At 41.3% G+C, this 15,347-nt stretch overlaps 1 long non-coding RNA gene across 1 annotated transcript in view; it reads right to left on the bottom strand.

Moving 5' to 3' along the window:
- LOC117361577 overlaps nucleotides 1-15,347 on the bottom strand; it is a 120,742-nt gene that overhangs the window by 30,642 nt on the left and 74,753 nt on the right. The gene's annotated exons all lie outside the window — the stretch shown is intronic.

Below are 15,347 nucleotides of genomic sequence, written 5' to 3'. Positions count from 1 at the left end.
TTGCACTTTTATAGAATAATGCTCAGTGTGCAATTGTTTTTTTCAGTGCCTAAATTTGGGTGCAATTTACCAAATCTAGCCCTTTCTCAGGTTTACAGTGAAATTTATGCAATAGCAAAAACTAATAGGCAAAGCTGGCATTAGACATGCTAGGACCCAGGACATACTTCTGATAGGGGGGCCCCAAAGTCTGTTGGCAAGCTCTACCTTCTTCAGCTTTGAGCAAAATTGGGCAACCCAGTGGCATGAGATCTCAGGACAATTGCCATATTTGTACCCCCTAAAAATGACCCTTAATATGGGGAGTCTAACTCTTGACTGAGTTATAAGCAATCTTGCATTATATTGAGCTTCATTAACCTCCCCTTTTACTAAGCCACAGTAGAGGTTTCTACCGCGGCCCAGAGCGCTAAATGCTCCGACGCTGCTCGGATGCTCATAGAATTCCTATGAGCATCAGAGCAGCATCAGAACATTTAGTGCCCCAGACTGCGGTAGAAACTTTCTAAAAGAGGACCTAAATCAGGTCAACAATGTATATAACATATTAGAACTAGGTTCTTATTTATGCTTTTCTCTAGTCTATGATTGTAGGAATATTCTGTGTATTTACTCCTTAAGATGAAATGCTCCCAGGTGTAAAAGCATCTCAGAATAAGAAGACTGAACCACATGTACAATGTCTTTTTAAGAAACATTATGTTCAGAGATATCAGGATGGTCCATTGACCTACTCAAAATCAGTAACCTGTTGGTTAGTGGTACAAAATCATATTTACAAAACTGAGTAACCAAAGGCAGATTGTGGTCTTAATAAAGCCCTGACCTCTTCTCTGAAAAGAGTTTTGGAGAAGGGGCAAAATATGGGAGGAAAATTCACATTCAGTTTGCCATAGTAGGGGACATGAAAATTGAGATATCGCAATGGGATGTAAAGGACACATCGGGTGCTCTAAAATCGTACACATTAATAAAGTAAAATAAGATTACCAGCGTGATAATGATCTCATAATGATTGTCTTTTGTTTATATCCCCACCTTCTAGAGCAGTGGTCTTCACAAATTTTTTAAGTGAGGGCTGTTTTGGGTCTAAAAGTGTTGAAGGAGAGTTGACATATATCTTCCTACTTTGGGGCCATAACACCAATAAAGCTTTTCAATGTTCATTCCTACCAGAACACCTGGCCTTGGTCACACATGCAGAATACAGATAAACCTTAATACAGTAAACCCCTGCAAATTTGAAGTTCACGAATCACAGACTCAGTCTTTCGTGGTATTTTCTGATCGCATCTTCATGTCAAAGCAGCTCCTGATTGGTGTAGCCTGACTTTAGTTCCTAGAAGAGGCGGTCAGAAACGACTATGAAAACTTGCAGGTGGACCTTAGGAAATTGGAAGACTGGCCATCCAAATGGCAGATGAAATTTAATGTGGACAAATGCAAAGTGATGCACTTTGGGAAGAATAACCTGAATCACAGTTACCGGATGCTGGGGTCCACCTTGGGAATTAGCGCCCAAGAAAAGAATCTGGGTATCATCATAGACAATACGATGAAATCTTCCGCCCAATGTGTGGCGGCGGCCAAAAAAGCAAATATGATGCTAGGAATTATTTAAAAAGGGATGATTAACAAGCCTAAGAATGTTATAATGCCCCTGTGTCGCTCCATGGTGCAACCTCATCAGGAGTATTGCATTCAATTCTGGTCTCCTTATCTCAAGAAAGATATAATGACGCTAGAGAAGGTTCAAAGAAGAGTGACCAAGATGGTAAAGGGGATGGAACTCCTCTCATATGAGGAAAGACTAAATCAGTTAGGGCTTTTCAGCTTGGATGAGAAATGACTGAGGGGCGATATGATTGAAGTCTACAAAATCCTGAGTGGAGTAGAACGGGTACAAGTGGATCGATTTTTCACTCCGTCAAAAATTACAAAGACTAGCGGACATTCGATGAAGTTATAGGGAAATACTTTTAAAACCAATTGGAGGAAATTTTTTTTCATTCAGAGAATAGTTAACCTCTGGAACGCATTGCCAGAGGATGTGGTAAGAGCAGATAGCGTAGCTGGTTTTAAGAAAGGTTTGGACAAGTTCCTGGAGGAAAAGTCCATAGTTTGTTATTGAGAAAGACAAGGGGGAAGCCACTGCTTGCCCTGTATCAGTGGCGTGGAATATTGCTACTCTTTGGGTTTTGGCCAGGTACTAGTGACCTGGCTTGGCCACCGTGAGAATGGGCTACTGGGCTTGATGGAGAAGGCTTCATCTAAGGCAAGACAATTGTTAGGTTGCATCCGTAGGAGTTTCGTCAGCCGGAAGCCTGAAGTCATAATGCCATTATACAGAACCATGGTGAGACCTCATTTGGAATACTGTGTGCAATTCTGGAGGCCACACTATCGAAAAGATGTGCTGAGAGTAGAGTCGGTGCAACGGATGGCCACCAGGATGGTCTCGGGGGCTCAAGGATCTATCATACGAGGAAAGGCTGAAAAATTTGCGGCTGTACTCACTCGAGAAACGTAGGGAGAGAGGAGACATGATCAAGACGTTTAAGTATATTACTGGCCGTATCGAGATGGAAGAAGAGATTCTCTTTCTCAAAGGACCCACAGCCACAAGAGGGCATCCGCTCAAACTCAGGAGCGGGAAATTTCATGGCGACACCAGGAAATATTTCTTCACCGAGAGAGTGGTTGATCCTTGGAACAAGCTCCCGGTGCAGATGATCGAGGCAAACAACGTGCAAGAATTTAGGAGCAAATGGGATGCCCATGTGGGATCCCTTAGAGGGTTAAGCCAAGGGAACCTGTCACCAGGAGTGGGATCCCTAGGATAGTAGACTTGGGGGTGGGTCAGTAGAGTGGGCAGACCTGATGGGCTATGGCCCTTATCTGCCGTCATCTTCTATATTTCTATGTTTCTATTCTTATGTTCGTATGTTCTTTTGATCCTGCACCCGATTTTCAGCCACCCCTTCCTCTTCTGCCTCTGATCCGCTCCTAAACCGCATTCATGGTTTTTTGAAATTCACGGGTTCTCCTAGAACAGAACCCCCACGAATTTCGGGGGAGTACTGTATACACAAACAAAACCCTAGATGCCAGCCTCTACATGCAGTATACCAGAGATATAGAAACAAATGTATTTCTTACTGAGCAGTGCAAAATATAGAGAGCAGATGTAAATTCTCAAAACTGACATAGTTCAATCACTAAATTGAAAAGAAAATAATTTTTTCTATCTTTGTTGTCTAATCATCTTTTCCCAGGCTCTAGTTGCACTTCCTTCTCTCTGTGATCTTAACTGTTTCCAAGGCCTTCTTATGCATTTTCTGTATTTCTCTCCGTCTTCACTTTCTGTCCTACATCCATCTTTATCCCAAAACAAGAAAGGGGATTGCAATACTGAAAATAAATGGAAAAAAACACCAAACCAGGGCTAGGATTTGACTAATCATTATCAACCCCCCCTCCCCCTCCAGTAAATCAATCAGTTGTAACAATAACTTAATAAAGCTTAAATTCATGTAAAAAAATCTTCATGTGCTCATAAATCAATAGTTCACAGGGTGCCAAGCGGTAAATAAATTTTACCAGTGGTGCATATTGTTTTCTAATCACAGCACATAGGCTTCAAGTAGCTTGCTGGTAAAAAAAAAAACAACAACAAAAAAAACCCAGTCTATTAACATGCTTCATATGTACAAAGGTGAAAATTCAAGCACTTATCTCAGAAGCGGTATCAGGAGATTAACCCCGGCTTTGACACAAGCCGTGTTTCACTTCCGCTACTTCTGAAAGCTGAGCAGGAATTTTTATCTCTTTCTTAGATGCCTGTGAACAAACATACTGGTAAGTGCTTCAAAATTCCCCTCCCAAGATGCACCAGGGAGGGAAAGGCCCATTTTCGATGACGCAGGACTTCTGTTGAGTTGAGAGTCCGGTCACTCCATGCATCAATTTGGAGGTAAGAGGGACTTTCAAGTGCTTTGAAAGAACGCCACATCAATCTTTGATCGCCAGCGGCAGATTAAAATAGGCAGAGATAAACTTAAGGTAGGCCACCTTGTGACAACTAGGTTGGTTTGGGGTTTCTTATAAAGATATCAATAATATTTATTGGAATAAGAGGATTATGCATAAACTATACATATGTTTGTTTTCTCTTTGGCAGCTCCCCCGACTTTGATAAAGTCATGCGAAACACGTCGGAAAGGGGTCTAATCTGCTAAAAAAGCTAAGTTTCTTAACTTATTGAATATAAATTAAGAAAAAAGCTATACCGGGAATTATGAAGAATAACACCACAACGAGTTAAACTACTCGGGTGGAGATCTGAACTTTCCTATGGTATTAGCATTACTGGTTATACATAAGAAAAGATAAAAAGTATAAGAAACAACAAATAGCAAATTCAGCGCTATTGTAGTTGATGTTACATCCTGTAGTTAGTCAGCCTGCGCCTCTTCTTCTTGCCGGCTCACCTCCTTGCTGGCGTCTATGGTCTTTCTCCTTACCTCTCCTTCTGCAGCAAACCCCTCCCCCCAGCGGTAATAGGAGGCTCAGGGCTGTGGCTGGAGGATATCCACGCATGCGTGGATGTCTGCATGATGACATCATACATGTGTGTGACATCATCACATTGCTGCCCATGCATTTGTGGGTGCCCTCCAGCCGCAGCCCTGAGATTAGAAACATAGAAACATAGAAAAAAGCGGCAGAAAAGGGCTATAGCCCACCAAGTCTGCCCATTCCAAGTATCCCCCCCCCTGAATTTACTCCCTTAAAGATCCCACAAGAGTATCCCATTTTTTCTTAAAATCCGTCACGCTGCTGGCCTTTATCACCTGGAGTGGGAGTCTGTTCCAATGATCCACCACTCTTTCGGTGAAGAAGTACTTCCTGGAGTCGCCATGAAACTTCCCTCCCCTGATTTTCAGCGGATGCCCTCTGGTGGTCGAGGGTCCCATGAGCCAGAAGATATCATCTTCTGACTCGATGCGTCCCGTGATGTATTTATAAGTTTCAATCATATCTCCCCGTTCTCTTCTTTCCTCGAGTGAGTACAGTCGCAATTTCTTTAGTCTTTCTTTATACGTGAGATCCTTGAGCCCCATGACCATCCTGGTGGCCGTTTGCTGAACCGACTCGATCCTCAGCACGTCGTTTCAGTAGTGTGGTCTCCAAAACTGAACACAGTACTCCAAGTGTGGCCTCACCATGGCTCTGTACAACGGCATCATAACTTCAGGTCTCCTGCTGACGAAACTTCTGCAGATGCATTCCAACATTTGTCTTGCCCTGGAGGAAGCCTTCTCCACTTGATTGGCAACTTTCATGTCCTCGCTAATGATCACTCCTAGATCGCGTTCCTCCGTGGTCCTAACCAAGGTCTCACCATTTAGTACATAAGTTCTACGCGGGTTTCTCTTGCCCAAGTGCATTATCTTGCATTTTTTAGCATTGAAGGCTAGCTGCCAAGTATTTGACCATTGTTCCAGCAGCAGTAGGTCGTGTGTCATATTATCAGGTAATAAGCATCTGCCTACTATGTTGCTAAGTTTGGCATCGTCGGCGAACAGTGATACCCTTCCTCTAAGTCCTTGCGTCATATCTCTTATGAATAAGTTGAATAGAATCGGGCCCAGGACCGATCCCTGTGGCACTCCACTGATCACGTCCGACGCTTCGGATGGGGTACCGTTCACCACCACCTTCTGAAGTCTGCCGCTCAGCCAATCCCCAATCCATGTAGTTAGAATGTCTCCTAATCCTATCGATTTTAGCTTGTTCAGTAATCTTCGATGAGGGTACGCTATCAAATGCTTTGATGAAGTCCAAATATACCACGTCCAGTGACTCTCCGGCGTCCAGTTGTCTAGTAACCCAGTCAAAAAAGCTAATCAGATTAGATTGGCATGATCTACCTTGGGTGAACCCGTGTTGGTGTGGATCACGTAGTTTTTCTTCGTCTAGGATTGTGTCAATATGCTGTTTGATCAGTGTTTCTATGAGTTTACACACTATAGACGTGAGACTCACTGGTCTGTAGTTTGCTGTCTCTGTCCTGCAGCCCTTTTTGTGGAGTGGGATTACATTGGCGGTTTTCCAGTCCAAGGGGACCCTTCCTGTGCTTAGGGAAAGATTGAAAAGAACAGATAATGGTTCTGCCAGGACTTCTCTTAACTCCCTGAGCATTCTGGGGTGTAGGTTATCCGGTCCCATGGCTTTGTTTACTTTGAGTCTTGATAGTTCGTTGTAGACACTACTGGGCGTAAATTCGAAATCTTGAAATGGGTCTTTCCGGTTATCTCCCGTCTGAAGCTGAGGACCAGCTCCCGGTGCTTCACAAGTGAATACTTAACAGAAGTATTGGTTTAGTAATTCTGCCTTCTCAGAGTCTGATTCTGCAAATTTACCGTCCGATTGCTTCAAGCGTACTATCCTATCTTTGTTTCTTTTCCTGTCACTGATATAGCTGAAGAAAGATTTATCCCCTTTCTTAATTTTCCATGCTAGCTCTTCCTCCATTCGGAGTTTGACCTCTCTGACTGCTGTTTTGACAGCTTTGGATCTGTCTAGATAGTCCTCTTTTGCCCCCTCTCTGCCTAAATATTTGTAGGCGATAAATGCGTCTTTTTTCTGTTTAACTAGTTCTGAAATTTCTTTACTGAACCATTGGGGTCTTTTGTTTCTCCTACGTTTACTTACTGTCTTTATGTATCGGTCTGTTGCTTCATGTAGTATGGACTTCAGAGACGACCACATATCCTCTACGTTGTCAGTTTGTGCTTGTTTATGTAGTTCCTGATGGACGAAATCTCCCATTCGGTTGAAGTCTGTGCCTCTAAAGTTGAGAACCCTTGTTGCTGTGTTTGTTTTTGGGAATCCTTTTTTGAGGTTGAGCCATACCATATTATGGTCGCTGGAGGACAGTGTGTCTCCTACTGAGACTTCAGTGACACTATCTCCGTTGGTGAGGACTAGGTCTAGTAACGCCTGGTCCCTGGTGGGTTCCAATACCAATTGCTTGAGTCGTGCACCCTTTATGGAGTTTAATATTCTTTTGCTGATACCCGTAGTCGCGGAGAGTGTGTTCCAATCTGCATCTGGCATGTTGAAGTCTCCTAGCATTACTGAGTCCCCACGCAGTGTGATATCCTCTATGTCCTCGATTAATTCCATGTCTTTGTCCTCCTGTTGCCTGGGAGGTCTATATATCACACCAAGGTATAGGCATTTTTCATTCCCTCTGGCCAGATTCACCCAGAGGGATTCCCCAGTGTATCTAACATCTGTGATTCTGGTGGTTTTGATGCTTTCCTTAGTGTATAGCGCTACTCCTCCTCCCAATTTACCCACTCGGTCGCAACGAAGTAGGTTGTACCCTGGTATAACCATATCCCACCCATGCGATTCCGTGAACCAGGTTTCGGATATCGCTATCACGTCAAGATCGGCGTTTGTTATCTCAGTCTCTAATTCTAGAATCTTATTGCTCAAGCTGTGTGCATTAATATACATAGCCCTCCATATCTGTGAAGAGTTTACCTTATTAGTTAGTGTGGCTCCTGAAAACTCAGTGATATTTCTCCCTGACTTATTGTGGGTATCATTGGTACTTACCTTAGACTTGGTAGTGTGAGTGCGACTTGCCTCCTCAGGGTGGTTTCTTACTGCTCTGGGATATAAGTATGTACCCTCCCCCAACTTACCTAGTTTAAAGCCCTATGGAGTAGGCGGGCCAGTCGATGTCCAAATACGTTTCTACCTCTTCTGGTTAGGTGGAGTCCGTTTGGTCCTTGTAGTCCCTGGAGCGTCTCGCCGTGGTTTAGGAATCCAAAGTTCATTTCTATGCACCATTCTCGAAGCCATTCGTTAGTCCGTCAAATATGCTCATCTCTAGCTCTGCCTTTGTTTCTTACTGGAAGAATTGATGAAAAGACCACCTGGGCTCCTATCTGCTTCAACTTCTTTCCCAGAGCTCCAAAATCTCTGGGGATGTTCTCTGTGGTATTCCTAGCAGTGTCGTTTGTGCCTACATGAATGAGAAACATGGGAAAATGATCATTAGGTTTTAGAATTTTGTCTAGGTTAGTGGTAACATCCTGGATCCTGGCTCCAGGGAGACAGCAGACCTCTCTTGACTCCAAATTAGGCCTGCAAATCGGTCCCTCGGTGCCCCTTAGCATGGAGTCACCAATGACTATCACTCTTCGTTCCTTCCGAGGGGGCTGGTCTACGTGCTCTGGATTTGACGTTGTCAGCTGGGTATCTTCGTGAGTCTCTTCTGCTATTTCCTCGGTGGTTCCATCCTGTAAGATCTGATATCTATTTCTTAGAGTTAGCTGTGGTATTGATGAACGGCTATCCTGTTGAAGAGAAAAAGAAGAAGAAGAGAGTGAGAATGAGGTGGGTTTGTTTCGCTTGCCCATAGAGGAAGTTACTAATTGCCAGGAGCCAGCATCTCCAATCATCTCCTGTACTCCAATCATTGTGTTTAGTGCTGTAGGTTTGGGCGTGTCGAGAATGGACCTGTCGTGGGTTCTCTCTGTGATGTGTGACAGTTCCAGGATGGCGTCGTCGATGAAGGCTGTTCCAGCAGCTTCCTCGGCATCTCTTGAGCTACTGAACAGAACAAAGTCTGTTCAGTAACCTTATACAGCCACTTCATCCCCCATCTTTGGAACCAAATGCCTGACCAGATAAGACCACAAGAACTCGCTGATGATCTTTCGGAAAACGCTGAAGACCCATCTCTTCAATTGAACAGTGCTAATGGACTACCTCCTCCTAGCTCCCCTTCCTTTCTCTTCTCTTCTCTTTCTCTCTTGTTCCCTGCTCCCCTTCCTCTAACGCCTTGCTATCCTACTGCTCCCCCATCTCTGCCCTCCTCTTACCTTGCTCTCCATCCCCTTCTCTCTCTATGTCCTCTCACCTGACTATTCTTCGATTGCCTATAATTTTTTTGTCCTGTAACTTTACTGTGAATGTCAACTGTAACCCATTCTGAGCTTGGGAGAACAGGATAGAAATCTAAATAAATAAAAATAAATAAATAAACCTAAAGGGATTAGTGATCTTTAGGTGCCACAGCAAAACTTTGCAAACATCCAATAACTATAGATCCTTGACCTCTCCAGGATATCTATCCTTCTAACAGCTGAGAGTGAAATAACTTTAATTAAAAGGATGAAGTCTCCTTGGAGAGAAAGGAGGGCACAGGTCAACGTGATACCCTTTCTTTGGAGATAAATAAGATTCTTTGCAATACAGTCACTGCCAAGGATGCATAGGCATTGAAATGCATCATGCCATTTTTTTTTTAATAATATCTTTATTCATTTTAAAGCTAACAGTAAGTGCAACATATTATACAGTCATTTTACATTTTAAATAGCACTTAAATTCAATCAAATTATATTTCATAACAAATACATGTCTCTTCCCCCCGCTGTTATACACACAAAAATTGCAATAAATTAAATTAAAGGTATTTCCCCACCCTGGACGTGTATAACCAAAGTGCAAAATCAATAATCATTCCTTACAGAATTTTGTCAATGGTTCCCAAACATCCTTAAATTTCCTATACAAGCTGAAACAATCTTAACATTTGTACACTGCTATGATGTTCTTAGAAATCTATCTATCTATCTATCTATATATTTTTTTAATCTTTATTAATTTTCAAATATTAACAGTGCAACAAGTCAAGAAAAGCACATTCAACTTACAGATATTCAAAATCAATCATTTTATCCCACCTACCCACCCACTCATCGATTAATCAATAACACAAATGTATATACTGTACTCTTTCAATAACCTACACTTATTTAAAATAATACAATAGTATAATCCCTCCCCCACCTCCTATCCTGAATGTGTAAGAAAATGGCACAGAAATTAAAGACAAAACCAACTACAGAGAAGTAATAAAAGATGTCAACGGGCCCCAAATCAGTTCAAATACATTACTATGCCCCAGCATTTCAGCATTCATTTTTTCATACCTATAACTGGAGCATTTTTAAGTTGAAATGATAGGACCCCCCTCAAAATGTTTTTTTCCCCCTGTGTTATCAATAGTTCACAATTGTGTTCAGAAATGCATACTATCCATAGGCACACTACTGAAGAATTGTACAATATAGGGCACAATATTTGATCAATAGGAGGCAATTATACGGTTGTGTGCTTCCAATCTAGTGCTCTGAGGATGAATGGTAAAAAAAAAACATATTCTGTGATGGCATCAAGGTGCCCAAATTCCATTACAGAATACCAGCAAAAACATGGTATTGGTGCGTATTACACTGATGCGTCGCCATAGATCTGGCATAACTAAAGGAGTCTTTTGAAATCTATCAACTCGGAAAATGTTTGAGATCTGAAAATAGTATGAAGTTGAGTTTGGAGGGTAAGATGTTAGTCTCTCATGTTAAGATTGGGGCAACAATGCTGTCTGTAGCAGATGCCAAGCTCTGGGCGCTGCCTGGTATTCTGCGATTCCGTAATGGGAGACTGAACTTTAAGAAAATGTTGAAAACGCAATTATTTGGCAATGCCTTCATGTGCTAATGCAAATTTCTGTTAATGCTTTCCCATCCTGTAAATGTTTTTATGGAATTTTATCTTTCCATCATGTAGGATGAATTTAAAAGAAGGTTTTAATAACGATATTGTTAGTTAATGTTTTATTGCGTCTGTCTTGTTTAAACATGTTTAGCATTTTTAATTTGTATGCATGTAATTTGTAAACCGCAGAGTTTTTATGCGGTATATAAATTTTTAAATAAATAAATAAAAATGTGGCAGAGACACACACAGCATAAGTTACGAGCATAAGTGGTAACTCTTCCTCTGCTCTGCTTATGTGGATTCCCCCTTACATTTTCATGCTATGCTACTTATGTGCACCCTTAAAGAATATATAGTACTCCCCCCGATATTTGCAGGAGTTCCGCTCCAGGAACTCCTGCGAATCGTGAAAAACCGCAAATACATTTTTTCAATGGGGGAGACTGGATAGGGCAGCGGGAGAGACAGGAGAGAGCAGCCGGAGCATCAGCAAGTGCAGGAAATCACTTGCGGTATACTCCGACTGTCTCTTCCTGCACTAAGTCGGGCCTTATCCAATCAGGAGCTGCGTGTCAAAGCAGCTCCTGATTGGATAACACCCGATTTAGTGCAGGAAGAGGCGGTCGGAGCATACCGCGAGTGATTTCCTGCACTCGCCGGCGCTCCGACTGCTCTCTCCTGCCTGCCCTGCTTGTCGGCGGTTTGCGGTCAGAAAATACCGCGAATGTCCGGGACTGTGCACCGCCGACCGCAAATGACCGGGGGAACACTATATATAATATTCTCAGGAACACACCCCAAATCTTTGAAAAGCAGATTTAAGAAACACATTCATCAAACCATTCTTATTAAACTTAGAACATATCAGAGAGTTTAATCAAAAAGTTTAATCAAAACTTCAGAGGTGTCACTCTATGCTCAGCTATCCTCTCATTGCCAAGAGATTTACACACCAGCCTCCTCATATTTTGATTGTGCCTTTTGGATTTCAACCCATCCTTAAAGAATAGCACTTTAATGGGTATACTCTCCTGTATAACAGGGGTTCCCAACCCTGTCCTGGAGGACCACAAGCCAGTCGGGTTTTCGGGATAGCCCTAATGAATATGCATATAATGGAGGTGACAGGCATGCAAATCTGCTTCATGCATATTCATTAGGGCTATCCTGAAAACCTGACTGGCTTGTGGTCCTTCAGGACAGGGTTGGGAACCAGTGCGGTATACTATCTCGCGTTCACTTCAGTCTATGGTTCAAAAGCTGTCAAGTTTCAAGTTTCAAGTTTATTAGGATTTTATATACCGCCTATCAAGGTTATCTAAGCGGTTTTTTACAATCAGGTACTCAAGCATTTTCCCTCTCTGTCCTGGTGGGCTCACAATCTATCTAACGTACCTGTCAACAATCCTTTCTCTAAAAATAATAGGGACTCGACAAGACATCTTTTCCGTGTCTGCGCCTCAGCTCTGGAATGCTATGCCAAAACATTTAAGAGAGGAAGAGAATTTGACACGCTTCAAAAATAACTTGAAAAGTTTTTTTTTTATTTAAAAATGCTTACAGTCTTTAATTTTCTTTTTCAGTTTTTTTCTTTCCTACCCCTACCTTATCATGCTTTCCATATATGTTGCTTCTTTTACCTCTAAATATCAGATTGTAGTTCTCCCCTTCTAGCCTCTTGTACCAGTTAGTCTGTATGTTTGTTTGTTTTTTTATGTTTAGATCTTAAATTGTAAATGGCATGTTTTTTATGCTTTTTTATTAATTCTATTTCACTTAGTAAAACAAGATAAGCAATCAAATCAAATCTTAATAAAAACTTGAAACTTGAAAACTTATGTGTTAGTATTCGAAACATGTATATGTGCAAAGGGCACATAATGTAGGCACTTATAGAATTGACCTGCAGGTGTACTATTGAGCCTAATGGTGCATTCATAAAATTATTGCTTTCAAAATAAAACAAATTTTAAAACAAAAATCCCATAAAAGACATGGGAAACTAAACAAAGCAATATTATTTCCTGAAATGTGCCTAGCCAAGTAAATATGCCATAGGAAATCTGTTTTTAAATTCAATTGTTTGAATAACACCCTTCTTAAAGTCTCAAAAGGTAGCAACAGCAAGGCCTTAATGAGAATATTGAAGACCCAGGGTGGCAAAACTTTTTGTCCAATCCTCCCTATGGGAAGGACAGGATGATGGAGCTGGAAACCTTAAAGGGAGAAAAGCAACAAAGAGTCGACATTGTAGGCTTTAGCCACACCTGTAACAGCTTGTCTATAACAGCCCTGCAGCCTTGTCCATTTCTAGCACCAAGCCATTAAGATGAGACACAGTCTGGGATATTTCTTCTAAAATAGTGCCTAATGAATGAAGTAGACCCATCCCTATGGGATATCAGAGACCTACCCCTAGACCTGCCCTTAGCCCGCCCATTTCCACTCAACCCCATCCCGTTATGCCCCAGTCAGAGATGGAAATCTGTTGTTTTGACTGTAATGACTAAACCAGGAGCTTATTGTGGAAGCGACCATGAGCTTTTGACATGCAAGATCAAGGTAAAGCTTCACAAGAAGATCATTAGAGACCTCACAAAATATAACATTGAAAACATTCCATCAGACTATTGGATAAAACTAAACAACAGGTTTGCCTTGCTTGATACAGGAGATAGAGAGCCTGAAGAGTTTTGGAATGACATCAAAATCGTAATAAGTGATGAAACTAAAAAAATACTCTAGAAGCAAAAGAAAACCAAGAAAAGTAGCAGAAGAAAGAAGACAAGCAAAACTATCCGGTGACAGAGAAAATGTATCACAAATGAACTGAGTGTTTCAATGCCAAGTTCAACAACACTAAAAATTATATCTCAAGAATATTTGTCAGAAAATTGAATCAGAACAAGTAAATGGAAAAACCAGATTAGCATATCAGGAGATTAAGAGATTGAAGCAGAAATTCCAACCTTGGCTGGGAATTCTTAAAGACGCTAGTGGAATGATATTGAATGATCCAGAAAGCATTAAAAAGAAATGGAAAGAATATACGGAATATTTATACAAACAAGGCAATGAGGATAACATTGGGGGAAATTGAACTGGAAACTGAAGCCGAAGAAGAGCCAGATATTTTAAAAGAAGAAGTCATAGCAGCAATTAAAGCTTTATCGAAAAAAAAGTCACCTGGTATCGACAGTATTTCATTTGAATTAATAAATGGCTCAGAAGATGCTATCATGGCCCTCACTTGACTGTTTTAACAGATTTGTAAGGAAAAAAAATGTTGCCAACTTATTGGAGAAGATCACTGTTCATACCTCTACTGAAGAAAGATGACGCCATGGACTCTAACAACTACAGAATAATTGCGTTAATTCCACACACCAGCAAAATATTGCTGAAAATAATACAACGAAGGCTCCAATCACACATTGAGCAAGAACTACCCGAAGTTCAGGCTAGTTTCAGAAAAAGTTGAGGAACAAGTGACATTGTTGCCAATATTAAATGGATATTGGAGAAGAGCAAAGAATACCAAAAACCCCTATACCTTTGCTTTATCAACTACAGCAAAGCTTTTGACTGTGTGGATCACAATAAACTATGGAGAACTCTAGTGCAAATGGAAATACCCAAATACATAATTCAGCTGATAAAGAGCCTATATGAAAATCAAGAAGCTGCATTGGGAACTGAATATGGCAACACTGATTGGTTTCCAATAAAACGTAGTGTCAGGCAGAGATGCATCTTGTCACCTTACCTGTTCAATCTGTACAGTGAAACTATCTTCAGAAAAGCAAATGTGGAAGAAGAGAGTGTCAGTTTCAAAGCTGGTAGCCAAATATAAACTACCTGCTCTATGCAGATGATACAACGCTCATCACCAGCAGCAAAGAAGACATGCTGTATCTACTGAGTAAAGTCAAATCCGAAAGTCATAAATGGGATTAGAACTGAACATAAACAAGATGAAGATTATAAACATGGAAGATTTTGAGCTTGAAAATGACAGAATAGAAATTGTAAAGGATTTCAATCTCCTGCGCTCTTTTATAAACAAAGAAGCAACTTGCAGGGGGAAGCTTTCCGCAGAATAGCACTTGGTCGATCTTCAATGAAGGCTCTCGACAAAGTATTCAAAGGCAAAGAGGTAACAATCCAAAGATCAGACTTCTCCATGCACTCATTTTCTCAGTGGTCAGTTACAGATGCGAAAGCTGGACATTCTCTATTTAGGCAGTGATAAATGGTCCTATGTTAACTCTGTATTAGCCACACATGGTAAGAGTAACATAATAGCTGACTATCAATTCCATGCCCATACCACATACCCTCAGGAAAAAATATTTGAAAAATGGAGTAACTGACGGTTTGATGTATGGAAACAGACCAACCACTACAAAACCCTTTAATTGTGCAGTAGCCTGATCCATATGTTAACCACGTGTGACAGGTTTAATACAAGGGCCCTTAACTCATATATGCTTAAATAAAATCTGTCTATATAAATGTAAGTGTATATACAACAAATGCAAAGAAATACATTTTGGGGCTGATTTTTCAAACAGTGTCCCGATTGTAGTCGGTGGTAGACGTTCTGCTGTTGTCTCACCAGCCAATCAGGATGTATGTTTTTTAAAAAAAATGAATTCATGCAGTGAAGAACGCCTACAATACAGGCATCTGACTCACACCTAAAGAGGCGTCTAGGCACGTCTACTAACTCCCAAGGCTGGCGTGGGCGTGGTTTC

Source organism: Geotrypetes seraphini, chromosome 5 (assembly GCF_902459505.1).
Source record: "Geotrypetes seraphini chromosome 5, aGeoSer1.1, whole genome shotgun sequence".
NCBI lineage: Eukaryota > Metazoa > Chordata > Amphibia > Gymnophiona > Dermophiidae > Geotrypetes > Geotrypetes seraphini.
This window is presented reverse-complemented; position numbering and strand designations above follow the sequence as displayed.